The sequence below is a fragment of the Halyomorpha halys genome, unplaced genomic scaffold (genome assembly GCF_000696795.3).
Source record: "Halyomorpha halys isolate HHAL.00 unplaced genomic scaffold, Hhal_1.1 Scaffold1202.1, whole genome shotgun sequence".
In the NCBI taxonomy this organism is placed as follows: domain Eukaryota; kingdom Metazoa; phylum Arthropoda; class Insecta; order Hemiptera; family Pentatomidae; genus Halyomorpha; species Halyomorpha halys.
The window spans coordinates 63,031-76,264 of NW_027113531.1; positions in this window are offsets into that span (position 1 = coordinate 63,031).

The following is a 13,234-nucleotide window of genomic DNA, read 5'->3' on the forward strand; positions in this document are numbered from 1 at the left end:
CAAAATCCTTGAGGAACTCATCTTGAAATGCCTGTACCCCATACTAGATTCCAACCACATAATACCAGATCACCAATTTGGATTCTGTGCATCCCATTTCACTATTCAGTCATCGTGTGGTTATTGTCTCGTCTGCACTGGAGTGCACCATGTACTACTTAAGTGCCTTTCTTGATGTAGAACAGGCTTTTGATTGAATCTGGCATCCAAGACTGCGATATAAAATCTGTGAATTCCTACCACCTACATACTCCTCATTATTATAGGTCGTATTTTAGTAAACATATTTGTTTTTGTTAACTGTAATGTATGATATTTATGATATGTTTTTCTGAATTTGTTTGGTGTTGGAATATTTATTGAAAGCTTTTTTTACTAATAATTTCGGACTATTAATTATAAAAATGAAGGGAAAAAAGAATATAAATATTAGCAGTATTTATCATAAATCATTGGTCTTGTCCCTGGTTAAATCTTCCATAGCAATTATATATATTTTTTGAAAGATGAAATTTTTTTCAGACGTATTTTCAATTGAGCTCTCCCCCCTCTTTCTTCCCCTGCGTTTGATTATGTATTTATGTTTGAGATTGTCTTGTCTTTTCCTTTCTGACGTCTTTTGTCAGTATGAAATATTACCCGGAATTATTTCCTGAACCGGAGGGGACATTTAGAAATTACTGCTAGAAGACAGACGTGACGAATCGAAAGGAGATCTAAGGCAGAACTGAGCGGCTTCCTATCTCAGCGAGTAATGACGAAAAGATTGCTTGCCCATTTGTCTTTGTCTGTTTGTCCTTTCATGCCATAGATTGCAAAGGGCTTTATTTGACGGCTGAGGCGTTATTAGTCTTGCAAAACATTCCTGTTTTTTTCCTTTTTTTTTTTTCCAACTACTAACCAATTTTATTTTCGGTTAAGTGAAAAATATAAAGAAATAAGGACAAAGTAGAAAATAATTTTTAAAATTTTCAATATTATAGTTTTAGTATAAAAGAGTTTTTTTTATGATTTATTTCTGTTATGTTTAAATGTTAAAATATACCCTGTAAATGTGATGAATGGCTTCGAGGAAGTGCGACAATTCACAATTTTGTGCACACTGCTCTCTCTATAGAGCTATTTATTGTGTTAGTATATATATCCATAGTTAAAATATATTTTCTCATAGTATTATGGAGAATAAACTAAATAAAACTGTTACAAACGGTATCGAACGTCTACAGGAATTTCCTGGATGCTGTAAACGCCCTTTGATGAATAACAATAAATGATGACGCCTGCTCATTGAAAATAGTAATGTCTATTTGTCTGACCTGTTACTGGTGAAGGCTGTGGTTGTAGATAGACAATGACGGTAAAGTATGACCTTAGAGAATCACAGTCATAAGTAGACAGTGTGCGATGTATCATACGACAGTAGCTGGTGGCTGCTAAGAGACTTGTAACTGCTAAAACCGACTAGTATATACAAACATTAGAGAAGCAGCCATTTTTGGCATTTAGTCTTTTTTTTTTTTTGTAAACAGCGCTTATGCCATTGTTGCGTACAGACAGCGTACCAGTGGCCATGTTTCCAATAGAACATTACATTGCATTAATTACATTACCAAAATTAAATTAAATAAAAAATGTCAGTCTTCAATATAAATAAAATAAATTAAAGAAATTTAATGTCTATGTGCGTAAACATAAAAAGGATATGTTAACTGATAAAATGTGTATATCGTCTAGAAAAAAAAAATTGTAAACATGAATTCAGTTCTATTTATTAACAAAATTTTTTAATTATATATTTTTGGTCGTGTAATAATTAGTTGGTTAAGTCTGAAAAGTGAAAAGATTTCACATTAAACGGAATAGCTAATCATAAAGTTTCTGAGAAGATAAAAAAAAAAAATATTTTCTAATATTTTTACTGATCAACATTAGTTTGGTAGGGGCAGGTTTGAACTCAGTGAAAACTTTAATGAATCCCATCCAAGTTAGCAACTCACAAACGCTTTCATAGGGTGCTTCAAAAGTTTAACAGTCAGCCTCGTTAAAAGAATAAGCAGCTAACAGAATTATTTCTCAACTTTACTAAACGCAATTTCGAAGTATGAAGGCGAAATGGGTCCTGGTAATAACTTTACGGGGGCAAGGCGATGATTTTAAACCTTTAATCGTTGATATGGGGTTTATCAAGCCCGACTTTGAAATAGTCAAGACCTTATCACAGCTCTGCTGTTTTGTTTTTACCGTTGGACTTTTATCTGTTGTTTTGGACTTGAATTCCAAGCTCCATCATTACCAAGCTGTATTTTAAGTAGATCTCATTTATTACTATTCTTGAACTCAATAAAATTAAACACCATGCTGTCATTATTCGAGTAAATCTCTAGTGGAAAAATTTACTGAAAATTCTTCTTTTTTTTTTTAATTATTTATTTAATGTAATTTACAACTGTACAAAATAATACAATAGGTAAATATGTAGTATGTTTCATATACACTTGAAAATCTTGGGATGGAACCACCCATTGGTGGTAATTCAAACATTAATTTAAATTAGAAGGTCCCGTAGCTTCTTCTTTTCAGACGCCTCAGAGGATTATCAGGGATTGTTAAGGATGAAAGATTAAGAATTAATGGGTTACGATGGTTTAGGAGTTTGGAATGAAAAGACGCATATCTGTTTTGGGTCAAATCTGCAACGAATGGAATGTTAAGGTCTTTGTGAATGGGTTTCTTTGTAACGTAATAAGGAGCATGAAGGATTTTACGTAGGATTTTGGATTGTAAGGATTGGATGCGGGAGGAATTTGATGGTTTGGTGGGGCCCCAGAGCTCAATTCCGTATGTCCAAATTGGTCTGATTATCGTAGTGTATACTAATTTTTTGTAGTGAATGGGAAGTTTAGAGCGTTTGTCAAGTAAGTGTTGTAGCAATCGGAATCTACGAGCAGTTTCTTGTCGTTTCAGTCTTGTGTGTGGATTCCAAGTAAGTCTCTTGTCAAGATGGAGTCCTAAGTATCGAATCTATTCAACAGGCATTAGTGGTGTATTTAGAAAGGATACTGTAGGACAGGAGGGCAGAGGTTTACGACAGAGAGTAAAGGTGATCTGGTGGGATTTGTCAGGATTTATTTTGATTCTCCAGTTTTTACACCATTATTCAATAGATGTTATGTGTGCCTGTAGTGTTTGTGATGCATTAGTTGGGTCGTTGTTTACAGAAAGTATGCATGTATCATCAGCGTATGTTGTTAGAACTGTGTTAGAGTGGGTTGGGATGGGAGCTGTATAAACCGTATAAAGAATGGGACCTAAGATACTACCTTGAGGAACACCGGCGGACTGAGAAAAGAGACATGAGTAGGCTAGGTTATGATTTACTTTAAAGGTTCTATCAGTGAGGTAGAAGCGGATTATAAGGAAATATGTTGGGGGTAGGAATTAACGAAGTTTATAGAGCAGAAAAAAAATCTTTTTTGATCGAGTCTGGCACCCAGAGACTCGATTAAAAAAATTTTTTAAAAACCGTATTAAAGATTGGTAGGAGTAAAAAGTCCTGTTTTATTTAATTATTTTAAGGCACCAACCACATATAGAGTATTATTGCCTTAATTTCCGACATAGGAAAGGCTATACTTAAACTTTATGGTAGAACTTGGAATGATGGAGAAACTCAAAAAATTTACCTACGGATTTGACCAGTATTTTTCATGGTATTTTCTAAAATAAATTCACTTTGATTTGTCATTATTGAAAAAAAAATAGGTATTGGGAAAAGTATTGTTTTGGACATTACTAAACATAAATAATTCAAATATGGTTTATATTTAAGGTCGTTATACGATAGAAGCTTACAGCAATAAACTAAAAAATATAAGGCACCCATTTTGAAAAAAAACTACTATGTTAGGCTTATGAGCCCCTAAAAATAGTAAAATTTTCACTATTACCCTTTTGATAAATTATTGCAGTATCCATTGACTGAAATTGGATCACATTATTTACAGGTGCAGGTAAATCTAAAGCTATTTAGGGAGTGTATATCCAAGGATCCATTGTTAATAAATTCAACCTAATTCAGGGATTTTTTTTTAATAATTTATTTATTGATATTTATAACTGTATACACATATATACAACAAGTAAATTTGCTGTAGGTGACATAGTAACATGATAAAAAATGTGTGGAGAATCTACCCACTGATAGAACTCCAATAATATTTCTAGAGAAGAAGATCTCGAGGCCATCTTCTTTTCAGACGCCTAGAAGGATTATTAGGTTATGAAGGAGAAGCCAGGTTCGAAACAAGTGGATTTGGGTGGTTGAGAAGTTTATTATGGAAGGAACGGTATCTGGTTCTGGCCAAATCGGCAACATATGGAATATTGAGCTCCTGATAGATGACTTGCTTTGTGACAAAGTAAGGAGCATTAAGGATTTTACGAAGGATTTTGGACTGTAAGGATTGGATTCTGGAGGAATTTGATGGTTTAGTGGAGCCCTAAAGCTCAACTCCGTATGTCCAGATAGGCCTTATAATAGTCATGTAGATAATCCAGGGATTTAATTAAGAAACTTTCATGGGACGGTGGAATAGAAATATGACTAACTGATTCACAACACAATAACATTTTAACCTCATCTTGCTCGTTGCTTATGCAAAGAAATAAGAACAGCTTCAAGGATATAGACTCACTAAACCAGATCTGCACAGACTTATGAACATGGTTACCTTAATCTTGTGTTGAACCTCATATTCAATCTATAAATGAATGAATGAAAAAATAATTTTGTCTGGGACATATGTCCCCTAAGAATAAATACATGGTTCATACATTAAGTTTTTGTCTGGCAAGCATTTACAAGTTTCCAGTAAGTAAAATGAAATTACATTGGGATATTGGCTTAACTACTGTTTACAATGTTAGTCGATGTATGTCTATTTATTTGATTACAATGATGCGGAGGCTTGGTTATACAATAAGTGGAGGAATAGGTGTTGTTTTAACGAAAGAAGGGATGAGGACTGGCGAATGGAGATGGGAAGATAATTCCAGAAAGAGGTTGCAGGTATGACGAAGGATTTGCTGAAGAAGGTGTTTAAGGAGGGCATATATAAATCAATCGGTTGGGATCTGGTGTTTATTGAGCGGATGATGCCTTCGGAAGGTTAGGTAGAGCCACTTCAACTCGGTTTCCTAGCGGGAGACTTGAACGCCTTGGAAACCCAAAGACGAATCTTACAAAGCAGTTCATGAGTCTCTTCAGTTTCAACTCTAGTCCTGCAGATAGCCCTCCATACACCAAAGAAGCGTAGTCGAAATGGGGGAAAATAAGAGAGGATACTAAGACCTGACGAGTTCTGAGGAATGGAATTGGAGAATCGTAGGAATTGTTTGATTACAGTTATGGATTTACGTGTGATTTGAGAAATGTGATTATTCCAGGAGAGGTGTTGGTCGAAGGTGACTCCAAGATGTTTTATTGTAGGATAGAAATGAATCGGTTACTTGTTAAGAAAGAGTAGGATAACAAGAGAGGGAATGAAGAAGGCGCTTGGAACCAATAAGAATGTTTTTTCCAGCATTAAGGTTTAAATCATTGTTGAATGCCCATGAATTAATGCTATCAATATCTTCTTGTATCTTTTGGCCTCACGCATCTCGGAGGGATGGAAGTATAGATAGGTTTGGAGATCGTCTGCACATCAGAGGTGTTGTAATTTTTAACAATGCGATTCCTCACGCTCTCAGAAATTCACTCTCAGATTTACATATTCCTTATTTGGTTTGTTTTACATTTCTGTTGGTAACAGCAAGACTATCTCTTCATCACTCAACCTCAAATTCTTTAAAAGATCTTTCTATATCTTCAGACAATCCTTTTATGTAATTAAATCCGTAATAATTTTTATTGACTGCAATTTTATTTATTATTTGATCCTCCAGCTTATTTTTAGAGATCTTAAATTTCATATTATAAATTTATTAAATTAATTTCTTACGATAAAAATTTTCCGAAAACATCTTAAATATTTTAGTTTTTATTAAATTCAACCTACTTATACCAAGCACTATAAAATAAAGTCAAAATCCTATTACCTCATTGCTTACCACGGATCGTTTTTAAACAGACAAAAAATTGTTTTATATACTAATATACATATCTAATAATAATGATAATGATATATTAACGGCTACAAACCATGAAGGGTGAGGGCTGATTTAATTCTCATGATATTATAAATATTATACATTTTCTCTCAACACTATTTATGTTTTTATATTGTCTGGTCTTTTCAAATTCTTTTGTAATTCCATTTATTCATTATGGTTGTTATATTGCTTTTGTTCTTAGCCATGATGAAGGCTTGAATTACTGTCCGAAACGTAAGCACTAATAAATAAGATTTTCTTATTTGTTTTCTTCACTGAAAGTCTGATCTACATGACTATTATAAGGCCTATTTGAACATACGGAGTTGAGCTATGGGGCTCCACTGAACCGTCTAATTCCTCTCAAATCCAATCCCTACAGTCCAAAATCCTTGATGCTCCTTACTTTGTCATAAATCAAATCATCCATCGGGACCTCAATGTCCCCTATGTTGCTGATTTGGCCAGAACCAGATACCAATCCTTCCATAATAAACTTCCCATCCACCCAAACCAACTCGTTTCTAACCTGGCTACTCCTTCACTACCTAATAATCCTCCTAGAAGTCTGAAAAGAAGATGGCCTCGAGATCTTCTCCTTTAGAAATTTTTTGGAGTTCTATCAATGGGTAGATTCTCCACATGTTTTTATCATATCACTTACAGCAAATTTACTTGATGTATACAGTTGTAAATATCAATAAATAAATTGTTAAAAAAAAATTATGTACAAATGAAGTTTAGAGTGTACTCTCTTCACTAAACCGCCGTAAGTGTCACAAATTACCTCTCGAACCCTTCCGAAGGCTTCGGGTATTACGACTGACCTCGACAGTTCAATCACACCGGCAGCAGAGTAGAATTTCAATTCCATCTGAGCCAGCGATCAATCTAGAAGGCCTCGGTAATCACCGATCGGGAGGCTGTAATCCCGGATTCGATTCCCGCCGCAGCTGTCCTCCTAACTAAATGGCCCAACTTCTCGGCCTGGATTGTTAGTTACCACCTGGAGGCTCCAGTAGAGGATCTTCGGATGATGGAAGGCTGTTTCTGATAGCTCTCGAGTGATCTGTTAATATTAAGTCGATAATTTCGAGAGAAGTAGAGGGAGGACACCAAATGTGGAATATGTTGTAGCTAAGTTGTACTAAAGCCCACTGAGCTATCATATATAAGATGGAGTTGCAATTTTTTTTCTGTAAACAGCGTTCATAAAAAGCTCCCTCTTTACAATGTCATATTTTAAATTATTATGTATGAAATATTTTGACATAAAAAAAAATTTCTATCTTCCACAATGACAAAGAAGTAATAAAACTGTTTTCGTGCGTAGAAGAAACCTTAAATATCGGGTATAAAAAAAAAAATCATTTTATTTTTTCTTATTTATTGATATTTACAACTGTACATAAAATACATTTAGTTAATTTGAAGTAATACCATAATAGTATAGTACAATCATATAGAGAAACTACCCATTGGTAGCACTCTAAAAACATTTTTACAATATAAGGTCTCGAGGTCAACTTCTTTTTAGACGTCTCGGAGAAGTGTTCGGAATGAAAGAGAAAGCAAGGTTAGAAACTAATGTATTTGAGTGGTTAAGGAGTTTGTAATGGAAGGATTGATATCTGGTTCGGGCTAGATCGGGAACATTAAGGTCTTTATGGATAATTTTATTTGTTACAAAGTAAGGAGCATTAGGATTTTGGATTGTAAGGGTTGGATACGAGAGAAAATCGAAGGTTTAGTGGAGCCCCAAAGCTCTATTTCTTATGTTCAGATAGGTCTTATTATTGTCATGTAGATCAATCTTCTGTAATGAATTGAAAGTTTAGTCCGTTTGTCTAGCAGGTGCTGTGATAGTCTCCTGTCTTTTTAGTCATTTATAGTGATTCCAGTCGTTTGTCCAGATGTAGTCCAAAGTAGCGGATCTGTCCTACAGGTGTAAGAGCGACATTATTAAAGTATACTGTATGGCAGTCAGGAGGTTTACAAATATAATTATAACTTAAAAAATTTTAGGTAGAAATTATAGGGAGAACTGGTAGATGATAAATGGTTATTTTGTCTTCTGCCACGTTATTACCAGTTAACATAGACTTCTAGACCTTTATAATTTCCCTTTACATAGCATGTATTGATTAATGAAGGACTTTTCTTCCTGAATTCAACTTTAAGCTGTTTTAATGTACCGTATTCTTTCCTTCCACTATAGAAATTTTCTATCTTTATGAAGTTGCCCCCTACCCTATTCTCTTAATATTGAAAATCGTTTAGAGTTCTGCTAGCTTTTCTAGACGTTATACAGTTCTTATTTATTAAAATAAATAGCTCTGTTGTTCAAAACATAAGGAAAAACATTCAAATATACGCATAGCTAACCTTACGTTTTGACACCCAATAACTCTGTTGCTATTTATAAACGTGAGACAATTTGTAACATGTGTTTAAACAGGGTAATTAAAACTCTTAAGGCTAACATAATTCCCAAAAAAGATTTTTGATCGAAAATGCTGATTCTGAGAAGTGTTAAAAATTTAAAATACTTATAATTCCTAATACTTTTATGAAACATTTCTATTGTCACGAAAAACATGATTAAAAAAAAGTGTGGCATTTATGTAACTAACACACTGTAAATTTTTTGTTATCAACAAATATTTTAAGTAAAAAAAAATTGCAACTTTCACATCCTATAAGTTTTTACAATCAACTTTAGGGTTTATTTAAGTCGATAATAAATAATAAATTGTTAAACTAATCCCTAAGTTGAGATAAAAAAGTTATAGGAAGTCAAAGCTGCACAAAAGACTCGCGTATTTTTAAATGTTATTTTCTGTGTTTTTGTTTCTTAAGTGGCTAGGATGTTTCTTAAAGTAATCAGGGGCATCAGAAATCCTAAAGGAGCTACCAGAGTTCGAAGAATTTTCACCACTTCTCAGGTAGAACAATTTCGATCAAAAAATTGTTTTTTATTTTCTTTTGTTAGTTTTGCTGATAGTTGTAATAGTTATTTAAATTTAAATAGTTTCTTAAATTGAAACAACACTAGGGAAAGCAATTAAACCTGAACATACTTTAAGACTTAAATTACTTATTCTAAATCTATAGAACGTTTCGGAAGATATTATATACTATATACAGATAACGTAAGTCTAAATTTGGTCGAAAATAAATCCTGGAAGGTAATCCTAATCCTTCCTTCTTGCGAGTGTGGGCTGGAAGTTGTAGAGAACATGATGATCCTCGTTGATTAATGGCTGAGGTTTTCTATTATTAATGGATGTGTGCACTTGAAGTGAAGGTTTTGTTACTGTCGTGGAAGTTAACTTTTATTTATGGTTATAACATGAGAGCTATTGAAGAATTAGGTAACTCTTGTTCCGTTGGATTTTATGTGTATGACTTAGTTAGATTCAGTTTATAAACACTTAATAATTTATATAATAAATGAATTTAGATATCTCAGCATCAATTCAAGCCCGAAAAAAAATTAAATTTATGCTAAGCTTCAAGGAGTTAGGTATGTCCGTGGGTTATATTTTTAGGCCACTTTACAGTAATTTTTTTTTTTAGGTAATTCTGAGTAATTACTGAATCTCGGTCCGAATCCTACTGTAGTTAAAAATTCATATTGTGGTCCCTCAGTCTGTGGAATCTTCAGAACCTCCTCTAGTACAACCAGCACTTTTTTTTGTCAGTCATCATACATTTAATACGACAGAACGTATTTATATTTATCTATACAGAACGTATAGAAAACGTTTTTTCTTCTTTTTTTTCTGTCTTTAAAAAATTTGTTATATAGGGTGTTCAAATTGAATCAGGTCAAATCATTTTCAGTACGAAATGGATAATCCGATTAAAAAAAATGCAAATAAAAAATACAAGAGGAAAAAGATGTTAACAGTCTCACCTCCCACTTTACTTTTAAACTGTGATGGGCCACGTACGGCTGAGACGTAATTATACTGGAGGTTTACAGATACCTACGTTTTAATGCTCTCATTTATAGCATGTTGCAAATAACCACGCAAAACGCACTTCAAAACTGAAAGATTTACCATTTTACAGTGTTGATTTTATAACATTATTATTATTTTTCAGTCATTTTGGGGTCCTTTAATATGTTAACAAAGATGCTTAAAATTAAATTTGAAATAAATTTTAGAAAAGTTATATCGATTATTTTTTCATTTTCAGCACTTTTGAAATTTATCGATTGACCTGAGAAACATGGCCATATGTCAGATATAAAAAAAGTTAAAATGAATCTTGTTCTTGGATTCTTGTATTATAATTTTATTTTTTAGGTTTTTAGTTGAAACTAAAAATAGAACTAACTAAATATTAGTTTTAGCTATAGCCCAACGTAATAACAATCGTGTTATAAAGATTATCATTTTTCAGTCATTTCATAAAATTGAATGTTAGAACGTACTACATACATACATATCATTTTTGTGTATTTTTCCCACCTTTTTCATAGTAAATATATTAACGAGCTTGACATGGTAGCAATTTTTTTCTTTTTAAATTATTTAGAGAAGCTTGATTTGTTAATTTTTTAATAATTTTAATACAGAAACACAAATTTTAGTTTTAACAATTAACCGGTTAGTTGTTAGTTGTTTGCTCATAGCTAACTCTTGGAACTAAATTAGCTACGATCTGAAATCAGCAATTAACATTTAGTTATTGAGCGTATTAGATAAAACGAATATTTGGTTTCATTCTTAGTTTCAACTAAAACCAAAAAAAAAAATTAAAATTAAAATTTTAACTTTTCTTATATCTGACATATGGCCGTGTTGGTGTTTTCTCAGGCCAATCGATAAATTTCAGAGATGCTGAGAATGAAAAAATAATCGATATAACTTTTCTAAAATTTATTTCATTTTTTATTTTAAGCATCTTCGTTAACATATTGAGGGACCTCAATATGCTATAAATCCGAAAAGTTGAAATAAATCGATTCACAAGCCCGCGATCACAAAATCAATTTTTGTTTTCTGGATCCCAAGATGTTAAAATAGATCGGTTCACAACCTATGGTTATATAACATAACATAACTTATGGTTTTGGCAATTATAGTGTAATAAGATACTTCAGAATGGTCAAAACGTTGGAGTGTTTAAATAATTAAAAAAATGCTAAGACAAAATGGAAATTTTTTCATAACTATTAAACAAATCTGTCTCAAACAAAAATTTGAATTATATATTAGTAATTATGTTAAAATTACTAAAATATTCGAAAATACCGTAGATCCTCAAATTTTGAAGATATCTAAACACATTTTGTGAGGTCCATTATAGTTTTTTAAATTAATATAAGTGAGGTATTTTAAAAATCAGGTGTGAGCTCTAAGCCTCAAGTTATCGCCTTTGTCAGTCGCACGTGCTGCAAAGTTGTTGAATAGCAGTAGTAACAGATCAAACTGTGGAATTAGACTCATAAATTTTTCTTCTGTCATTACTTGATTCCACCATTTGGCCATGAAAATCATTGGAGACGATTTACATTGGAGGTATCGTATAATCTAAAATTCGATGAACTTTTTGTTCTTTGTTCTCTTATAGCATATTTGAAAGAGCCCTCGGATACATTTCTAATACTTTTGGGCCTAATTAAAAAATATGTATTGCTATTCGATTCCATACGTTCCGCATTTAACGGTTAAAAATTATTACTGGTCCCTAACTTTGATATGTCGTATTTTAACTCACCTTTTATAGCAAGAGGTGTTTATGAAATAATTGTTAATAACCTGAATAGATGAATAAATTTGACTTAAATAATTAACAATACTTGAAAGGATGGAGAAAAACTATTTTTAATGCTTATTTATTTTTGTTTTTAATTTTTTTGGGATAGGTTTATTTTACTTTACTGTTTCAATATGAAAATTTGAGGATACATTAAAAAAATTAATTTTTATGTGAAACAGTTAATAATATTTTACGGTCCGTAACACTTACTTAAGCACTATTAACCTGAAGAGTTCATGTCACTATGTATTTCACGACTGTAACTAACAGTGTGTTATTGTTTTATTAAAAGTTTATGAGGAGTATAAAGTACATTAGGGGGGAATGTGAGTTTCACACCATTAATTAAAAGTTGAATATTTTAATTTAGTACACGTTTTTGCTATTTCATTCCAACGCCTGTGATCTAGTTCCTTATGACTACTAAATTTTAATTAAGCGTGGAAAACATTTAACCTTAGAATATTAACCTTTATTAGTCCCTCGCTTTTATATACGTGTTTCTCACTAGGTTGTAGCTTGTTTCAGTAAATATGCGCACAAATTTCGCAATAGAAAGAATAAGATTTTTGTTTGAAATTGTTTATTTTATACATATATAGGGGAGCGCGATGGCACTGTTGTAAAGCACAAGGCAACTCTAAAGACCCGGGTTCGAATCTGGCTCGGCAGATAATTATTTTTTATACTGTAGACGTGAGTCAACCCTGTAGCTTACAGAGCCCTCCTGAGGTCCCCCCAACTTCATATAGTGGGTGCCCTTAATTGGGTTGATTGTAGAGGTAATGTCAGTGAAGTAACTGTCACATTAACTATCACATTTATACGCCTTGGTAGCGAATTTTCGTACAGTTTCTGTTATTGTGGCGAAAGTGTAAGCCATTGCCGTGGTGTAACTATTTGTTTGTTACAGCCATGACAACACTCCCTGTCACAGCAGTTTTACTGTTACGGCTCAAAAGTGAACTGTTCATACATTTTGGCCTTACTAAAAATAATTCAGGTAGGCGGGAAAATATCGTTCTTAAATATTTGCCCATAAACATAAAATTCAACCTGGCAGGACTCCACAAATAATCCGTCCTGGGTCCCAAAAATGAATCCGCTCCGGCCCCCAAAACAAATCCACCTTATTCTATTTTAATAAATATCTATCACAGTCCAGTTATCCTTTCCTTACATTCGAGCTTCGTTCCTAAGCCCTCTCCTCTCTCATTGATTAAAGGACGAGTTGATTGGGACAAATTTCGTAATGATTTGGAAAACAAACTGGACTTAAAAACTCCACTTAAAACTAAACATGACA